Raw genomic sequence first — 9,841 nt, forward strand, 5'->3', positions numbered from 1 at the left:
CTAGAACCAGTTTGGCGTATTTTTCAAGTTTAGCCACTAAAGTGAACATTGCTGACAAGTTTAAGCACCACTAGTGATATTACTGCTTTTTTGAATCAAGCAAAGAGATAAGGGACTAGGTCTGTTCAAATCTCTACAACTTAGGGCATCTCCAACAAGGTCATGTCATCGTCAGATAGCAAAAAATGTTCAATTTTCTCTTTCACTTGCATAGGGCAGAGAATAGCCAGTTCTTAACAAGTCTATATTTTTCCGCCAAGTCTGCTTCATGCCCATCCACAAGATGGTGTAATAAATCATGCCATTCCTGTATATCCAGACACTCCACAACACAGCTGCGCTAATCAGGTTAAGGACTAGACTATTTCTTATTGGCAATCCAAAGCAACCACTGTCGTGGTCCTAAGACTGACAGTAGAGAGGGGGGTAAGTATGGAGAGGCAAGATCTCAGCTATGGTGAAGGTTTACACATGGGATTTACGAGTTCAAGCCCTTCACAGTGGAAGTAACAGCCCTACGTCTTGGTGCCCGGAGGCGGTCGATTGGATTATGTGTGTGATATTACAGGGGGTGCGAACCCTTGTCCCAGAGGAGGGGGTGGCTTATATAGAGTGCGCCAGGACCCCCGCCCACCTCCATTACAAGGGGCTTAATGTACATAAAGTAAGGGGTGTTACTGGTAACGCCAGCCTTAAGTGTTGTTAATGCTTATAAAGACTAAGGGGTGAACGTCCGGCCGTTGCGGGTCCTTCTGACTCCTGGTCTTCGATAGGTCGAGTGACTTTCCATATGGTCGAGGGACGGTAGGGAGGAGGACCTCTGAGTGATGTGGCCATCAAGTGGATTGCACTCGACGTGTTCGACTGGCGCTCTCCTGTTGTCTTTTGGTCCTTTTATCTTCCAGGGTAGTGACCTTGGGTAGGACGTATAGGTCAGGCCTATGACCCTACCCCAGGTCTGTATCCTCATCAGTAGCCCCTGAATGGATTAAGGTGCGAGCGGAAAGTAGGTCGAAGTTGAACCTGCTCCGAGCTTCGTGTCCTCACGAGTGTTTTCTACAAGACTGAACGCCCGCGTCGGTACTTTGGTGTCAACTCAGTCGCCTTGATCCATTTAGTGAGTTATCGATTGAACTGGTGACCTCATGCGTCGAGTGTTGTGTTAGAGCGCGGGATCTTGGGCGCGGTTGTCTGCAGTGTATCCCGGATTTCGCGGGATACAAAATTTCGGGGAAGCGCGCGAGCCGGAGAGCACCGAAATGGGCGGTCCGAATAAGTAGCAATGCCTCGATTACCGCGACGCCTTTTTCACCATGTAAGTTGCGTGCAACTGTTGCGGGATTTGACGGGATTGCCTAGTCCCACGCGTCCGTCACTCGGAATTGACCCTTTAGAAGGTGACGGGGCCGAGGCGCTTGCACTGTGCACGCCTGTTCCCCCTTCCTTCTCCTCCGCTTCTCCACCGCGCCTGATGTCTACTACACAACCTTCTTCTTGTAGACGTTGTTGGGCCTGCAAGTGCACAAGTTTGTAGGACAGTAGCAAATTTCCCTCAAGTGGATGACCTAAGGTTTATCAATCTGTAGGAGGCGTAGGATGAAGATGGTCTCTCTCAAGCAACCCTGCAACCAAATAACAAAGAGTCTCTTGTGTCCCCAACACACCCAATACAATGGTAGATTGTATAGGTGCACTAGTTCGGCGAAGAGATGGTGATACAAGTGCAAAATAGATAGTAGATAAAGGTTTTTGTAATCTGAAATAATAAAAACAGCAAGGTAACAAGCAATAAAAGTGAGCGTAAACGGTATTGCAATGATAGGAAACAAGGCATAGGGTTCATACTTTCACTAGTGCAAGTTCTCTCAACAATAATAACATAGATAGATCATATAACAATCCCTCAACATGCAACAAAGAGTCACTCCAAAGCCACAAATAGCGGAGAACAAACGTAGAGGATTATGGTAGGGTACGAAACCACCTCAAAGTTATTCTTTCGGATCGATCTATAAAAGAGTTCGTACTAGAATAACACCTTAATACACAAATCAACCAAAACCCTAATGTCACCTAGATACTCCATTGTCACCTCAAGTATCCGTGGGCATGATTATACGATATGCATCACACAATCTCAGATTCATCCAACCAACATAAAAGTACTTCAAAGAGTGCCCCAAAGTTTCTACCGGAGAGTCAAGAACGTGTGCCAACCCCTATGCATAGGTTCATGGACGGAACCCGCAAGTTGGTCACCAAAACATACATCAATTGGCACATGATATCCCATTGTTACCACAGATAAGCACGGCAAGACATACATCAAGTATTCTCATAAAAGACTCAATCCGATAAGATAACTTCAAAGGGGAAACGCAATTCATCACAAGAGAGTAGAGGGGGAGAAACATCATAAGATCCAACTAAAATAGCAAAGCTCAGGATACATCAAGATCGTGCCATAAGGGAACATGAGAGAGAACACGAGAGAGAGAGAGAGTGAGAGATCAAACACATAGCTACTGGTACATACCCTCAGCCCCGAGGGTGAACTACTCCCTCCTCATCATGGAGAGCGTCGGGATGATGAAGATGGCCACCGGTGATGGGTTCCCCCTCCGGCAGGGTGCCGGAATGGGCTCCCGAGAGGTTTTTGGTGGCTACAGAGGCTTGCAGCGGCGGAACTCCCGATCTATCTTCTCCGTGGATGTTTTTAGGGTACGTGGGACTATATAGGCGAAAGAAGTCGGTCGGGGGGTGCTCGAGGGGCCCACGAGACAGGGGGCGCGCCTAGTAGGGGGGCGCCCTCCTATCTTGTGGCCTCCTCGAGGATCTTCTGACGTGGACTCTAAGTCTCCAGGATCATATTCTTCCAAAAAATCACGCTGCCAAAGGTTCCATTCCGTTTGGACTCCGTTTGATATTCCTTTTCTTCGAAATACTGAAACAGGCAATAAAACAGCAATATGGGCTGGGCCTCCGGTTAATAGGTTAGTCCCAAAAGTTATATAGAAGTGTATAATAAAGCCCATAATCATTCAAAACAGATAGTAATATAGCATGAATGCTTCATAAATTATAGATACGTTGGAGACGTATCAGCATCCCCAAGCTTATCTCCTACTCGTCCTCGAGTAGGTAAATGATAAAGAAAGAGTTTATGAAGTGTGAATGCCAGAAGGTGCACAAGTTTAATCAATGATAATTTCAATCACCTTTACTAGCATCATTATATGTCATAACAATAGTTCATCTCATAAAAATTTTCACGAACTAGTAACAAGCAATCCACATGTTAAAGCATAGACCATAAACTTTCTTGAAAACTAGCAAACTTCAATCTTAGTCATCAAACAATTGTAATTCATCTTACTTTCAGGAAGAGTCTATGTCAGAGCTTTGATTTAGCAAACTTCACATACTCAACTATCATATAGTCTTCTACAATTGCTAACACTCATGCAATACTTGTGGTTATGAAGTTTTAATCAGACACAGAGAAAGATCGGGGCTTATAATGTTGCCTCCAAACGTATTCACCTTTGGGTGATGTCAACAATAATAGTTCATTCTAACGTACATCCAATTGGATATATATATCAGGATCACCATAACACAAAGTGCTTGCCAAAGGATAAAATGAAAAAGGGAAAGGTGAAGATCACCTTGACTCTTGCATAAAGTAAAAGACATAAAGTAAAAGATAGGCCCTTCGCAGAGGGAAGCAGAGGTTGCCATGCGCTTTTAGGGTTGGATACACAAAATCTTAATGTGAAAGAACGTCACTTTATATTGCCCCTTGTATATGGACCTTTATTATGCAGTCCATCACTTTTATTGCTTCCATAAAAAGTTCATACAAAGCTTATTTTCTCCGCACTAATAAGTCATGCATATTTAGAGAGCAATTTTTTATTGCTTGCACCGATGACAACTTACTTGAAGGATCTTACTCAATCCATAGGTAGGTATGGTGGACTCTCATGGCAAAACTAGGTTTAAGGATATTTGGAAGCACAAGTAGTATCTATACTTGGTGCTAGGAATTTTTGGCTAGCATGAGGGGGAAAGGCAAGCTCAACATGTTTGAATGATCCATGACAATATACTTTAACTGAGATGCGAGAAAACATAGCCCATTACATTGTCTTCCTTGTCCAACATCAACTCTTTAGCATGTCATACATAATGAGTGCTCACAATTATAAAAGGGGTCTATGATAATATATTTATATGTGAAACCTCTCTTCCTTCAACATTCTTTCATGAATTGTTCAAATGACTAATACAATGCTTGCTAATCGTCAATAAATTTACAACCTCTACTTCTTAGATGTGAAGTAATTACTCCCCATGGGATAAGAAAATGAAACATATATAATTTCAGATTTATGAAATTCAACTCATTCAACCATTTACTCATAGGATATAAGTGAAGCACACGAGTAAACCAAAAACTACTCCAAAAAAATATAAGTGAAGATCAATGAGTAGCTAAATAATTATAACTATGTGAAGACTCTCTCTCATTTAAGAATTTCAGATCTTGGTATCTTATTCAAAGAGCAAGCAAAACAAAATAAAAAAGACAATGCAAGGATAGCACAACTCATGTGAAGAAGCAAAAACTTAGGCTCAACCGATACTAACCGATAGTTGTTGAAGAAGAAAGGTGGAATGCCTACCGGGGCATCCCCAAGCTTAGATGCTTGAGACTTCTTGAAATATTATCTTGGGGTGCCTTGGGAATCCCCAAGCTTGAGATTTTATGTCTCCTTAATTCCTCTCATAACATGGTTTCTTTTTATCGAAAGCTTCATTCACAACAAACTCAACAAGAACTCGTGAGATAGGTTAGTATAAACCAATGCAAAACCTTATCATTTTCTACTGTAACAAATTACTAAAATTATTATTCAACATTGCATAATAAATGCCTATGCATATTTAATACTCCTATCCTTAAATAGAATCACTAAACAAGCAAACATATGCAAACAATGCAAACATAACAGCAATCTGCCAAAAGAGTACAGTCTGTAAAGAATGCAAGAGTATCAATACTTCCCTGACTTCAAAAATTATGAACTAAAATTCCCACTGTAATAAATTTATCAGAGCTTAATATGCAAAAATATTCAACGTTATACCATTCTGTGACTTTTCTAGGGAATTTTTGCAACAGCGGTAAACTTTCTGTTTTCAAACAGCAACATGTATACTAGCAAAATAAGCATGGCAAAGGCTATCCTTGACATTTTTATTGAACCTAAAGATGCAAAAAATTATTATAACTAACAGAAAACAAAAACTAACAAAAGAAATTGATGCTCCAAGCAAAACACATATCATGTGGTGAATAAAAATATAGCTCCAAGTAAAGTTACCGATGAACGAAGACGAAAGAGGGGATGCCTTCGGGGCATCCCCAAGCTTAGGCTCTTGGTTGTCCTTGAATATTAACTTGGGGTGCCTTGGGAATCCCCAAGCTTAGGCTCTTGCCACTCCTTATTCCATAGTCCATCGAATCTTTTACCCAAAACTTGAAAGCTTCAACCACACAAAACTCAAAACAAAACTCGTAAGCTCTGTTAGTATAAGAAAATAAAACCACCACTTAGGTACTGTAATGAACTCATTATAAATTCATATTGGTGTGATATCTACTGTATTATAACTTCTCTATGGTTCATACCCCCCGATACTACTCATAGATTCATCAAAATAAGCAAACAACACATAGAAAACAGAATCTGTCTAAACAGAACAGTCTGTAGTAATCTGTATCAAACGTATACTTATGGAACACCAAAAATTATGAAATAAATTGCTGGACCTGAGTAATTTGTCCATTAATCATCTTCAAAAAGAATCAACCTAAAATCACTCTCCAGTATAAAATGGCAGCTAATCTTGTGAGCGCTAAAGTTTCTGTTTTTTACAGCAAGATCACATAAACTTCACCCAAGTCTTCCCAAAGGTTCTACTTGGCACTTTATTGAAACAAAAGCTATAAAACATGATTAATACAGTAGCATAATCATGTGGACACACAAAAACAGTAAGGTTAAATATTGGGTTGTCTCCCAACAAGAGCTTTTCTTTAATGCCTTTCTAGCTAGGCATGATGATGACAATGATGCTCACATAAAAGATAAGAATTGAAACATAAAGAGAGCATCATGAAGCATATGACTAGCACATTTAAGCCTAACCCTCTTCCTATGCATAGGGATTTTGTGAGCAAACAACTTATGGGAACAATAATCAACTAGCAAAGGAAGGTAAAACAAGCATAGCTTCAAGATTTTAAGCACATAGAGAGGAAACTTGATATTATTGCAATTCCTATAAGCATATATTCCTCCCTCATAATAATTTTCAGTAGCATCATGAATGAATTCAACAATATAACCAGCACCTAAAGCATTCTTTTCATGATCTACAAGCATAGAAAATTTACTACTCTCCACATAAGCAAAATTCTTCTCACCAATAGTAGTGGGAGCAAACTCAACAAAATAACTATCATGTGAAGCATAATCCAATTGAAAACTAAAATCATGATGACAAGTTTCATGGTTATCATTATTCCTAATAGCATACAAGTCATCACAATAATCATCATAGATAGCAACTTTATTCTCATAAGCAATTGGAACCTCTTCCTAAATAGTGGATTCATCACTAAATAAAGTCATGACCTCTCCAAATCCACTTTCATAAATATTATAAGACTCAACATCCTCCAAAATAGTGGGATCACTACTTCCTAAAGTTGACACTCTTCCGAACACACTTTCATCAATATAATCATCATAGGTAGGAGGCATGCTATCATCAAAATAAATATTCTCATCAAAACTTGGGGGACTAAAAATATCATATTCATCAAACATAGCTTCCCCAAGCTTGTGGCTTTGCATATCATTAGCATCATGGATATTCAAGGAATTCATACTAACAACATTGCAATCATGCTCATCATACAAAGATCTAGTACCAAACATTCTAATGCATTCTTCTTCTAGCACTTGAGCACAATTTTTCCTTTCCATCATTCTCACGAAAGATATTAAAAAGATGAAGCGTATGAGACAAACTCAATTCCATTTTTTGTAGTTTTCTTTTATAAACTAAACTAGTGATAAAACAAGAAACAAAAAGATTCGATTGCAAGATCTAAAGATATACCTTCAAGCCCTAACCTCCCCGGCAACGGTGCCAGAAAAGAGCTTAGTTAACGGGGTGTGAGTGAGTGCCCTTTACCTAGCCTCCCTGGCAACGGCGCCAGAAAAGAGCTTGATGTCTACTACACAACCTTCTTCTTGTAGACGTTGTTGGGCCTGCAAGTGCACAGGTTTGTAGGATAGTAGCAAATTTCCCTCAAATGGATGACCTAAGGTTTATCAATCCGTAGGAGGCGTAGGATGAATATGGTCTCTCTCAAGCAACCCTGCAACCAAATAACAAAGAGTCTCTTGTGTCCCCAACACACCCAATACAATGGTAGATTGTATAGGTGCACTAGTTCGGCGAAGAGATGGTGATACAAGTGCAAAATAGATAGTAGATAAAGGTTTTTGTAATCTGAAATAATAAAAACAGCAAGGTAACGAGAGATAAAAGTGAGCGTAAACGGTGTTGCAATGATAGGAAACAAGGCATAGGGTTCATACTTTCACTAGTGCAAGTTCTCTCAACAATAATAACATAGATAGATCATATAACAATCCCTCAACATGCAACAAAGAGTCACTCCAAAGCCACAAATAGCAGAGAACAAACGTAGAGATTATGGTAGGGTACGAAACCACCTCAAAGTTATTCTTTCGGATCGATCTATAAAAGAGTTCGTACTAGAATAACACCTTAAGACACAAATCAACCAAAACCCTAATGTCACCTAGATACTCCATTTTCACCTCAAGTATACGTGGGCATGATTATACGATATGCATCACACAATCTCAGATTCATCCAACCAACATAAAAGTACTTCAAAGAGTGCCCCAAAGTTTCTACCGGAGAGTCAAGAACGTGTGCCAACCCCTATGCATAGGTTCATGGACGGAACCCGCAAGTTGGTCACCAAAACATACATCAAGTGGCACATGATATCCCATTGTCACCATAGATAAGCACGGCAAGACATACATCAAGTGTTCTCATAAAAGACTCAATCCGATAAGATAACTTCAAAGGGGAAACTCAATTCATCACAAGAGAGTAGAGGGGGAGAAACATCATAAGATCCAACTACAATAGCAAAGCTCGGGATACATCAAGATCGTGTCATAGAGGGAACATGAGAGAGAGAGAGAGATCAAACACATAGCTACTGGTACATACCCTCAGCCCCGAGGGTGAACTACTCCCTCCTCGTCATGGAGAGCGCCGGGATGATGAAGATGGCCACCGGTGATGGGTTCCCCCTCCGGCAGGGTGCCGGAACGGGCTCCCGAGAGGTTTTTGGTGGCTACAGAGGCTTGCGGCGGCGGAACTCCCGATCTATCTTCTCCATGGATGTTTTTAGGGTACGTGGGACTATATAGGCGAAAGAAGTCGGTCGGGGGGTGCTCGAGGGGCCCACGAGATAGGGGGCGCGCCCTCCTATCTCGTGGCCTCCTCGAGGATCTTATGACGTGGACTCCAAGTCTCCAGGATCATATTCTTCCAAAAAATCACGCTGCCGAAGGTTTCATTCCGTTTGGACTCTGTTTGATATTCCTTTTCTTTGAAATACTGAAACAGGCAATAAAACAGCAATATGGGCTCGGCCTCCGGTTAATAGGTTAGTCCCAAAAGTAATATAAAAGTGTATAATAAATCCCATAATCATTCAAAACAGATAGTAATATAGCATGAATGCTTCATAAATTATAGATACGTTGGAGACGTATCTGCGCCCAGCACCTTCGCCCTCGACGCCGCTGCTCCCCCGCCATGGTGAAGGACAAGACGGCGGCGTTAGAGCGCGCTAAGAAGGCGACTGGGGCGGCGAAAGGCAAGAAGAAGAACCGCGGGTCGCCGTCGCATGCGGGGCTGACGCCCGGGCTGGATCCAGGGCGATTGGATCCGGTCTTCGGTCCGACAGGAGGATCTGCCCGAACTGGAGGAGTCCGGATTGATCGCCAAGGGATCGGTGAGGTTGCCGAAGGGGGAGACGGAACCACAACCTCGATCGGGTGAGTTTTTTCTGCTCGCCACTCATGTCGACCGGGGTTTCTCGCTCCCTCCGCATCGTTTCTTTCGGGGAGTTTTGAACTTCTTTGGCGCTCAGCTCCACCATTTTTCTCCCAAGACCATCACGTATTTAGCTGCATTTGTATCGATGTGCGAGAACTTCTTAGGGTGTCGACCGCACTGGGGTCTTTTCAAACATATCTTCACCATTCGCTCCCAATCGGTAAAAAAGGCAAAGTCGAGTGACTTGAAAACCCACGTCATCCAGATGTGTGGGGGTTTAGGTATCCAAAAGAGGCATAGGAGTGCCTTTCCCACCATGACTCTCCCTGAATCTGTTAGAGGCTGGCAGTCGTCCTGGTTCTACTGCCAGGACGTCGCAACTCCAGGTCAGTCAACTGGTCTTCCCCACTTCTCGTTCGATCGTGTTCAGACTCCTGCCCGACTGAAAGTAACCGCTGCTGAGACCGTGGAGATGAGGATGTTGGTGGAGAGAGTGGTCCAGCTCGTCAATGATGGCATTACCGGCCTGGACTTGCTGGAAGTGTTCCTCAGTCGACGCGTCCAGCCTCTCCAGGCCCGCGATCACCCGATGTGGCTGTATTCCAGACCGGATGACACCGCTCGGGTCCATCCAGAAGAAGTGTCGTCA

The sequence above is a fragment of the Triticum dicoccoides genome, chromosome 2B (assembly GCF_002162155.2).
Source record: "Triticum dicoccoides isolate Atlit2015 ecotype Zavitan chromosome 2B, WEW_v2.0, whole genome shotgun sequence".
Classification (NCBI taxonomy): Eukaryota; Viridiplantae; Streptophyta; class Magnoliopsida; order Poales; family Poaceae; genus Triticum; species Triticum dicoccoides.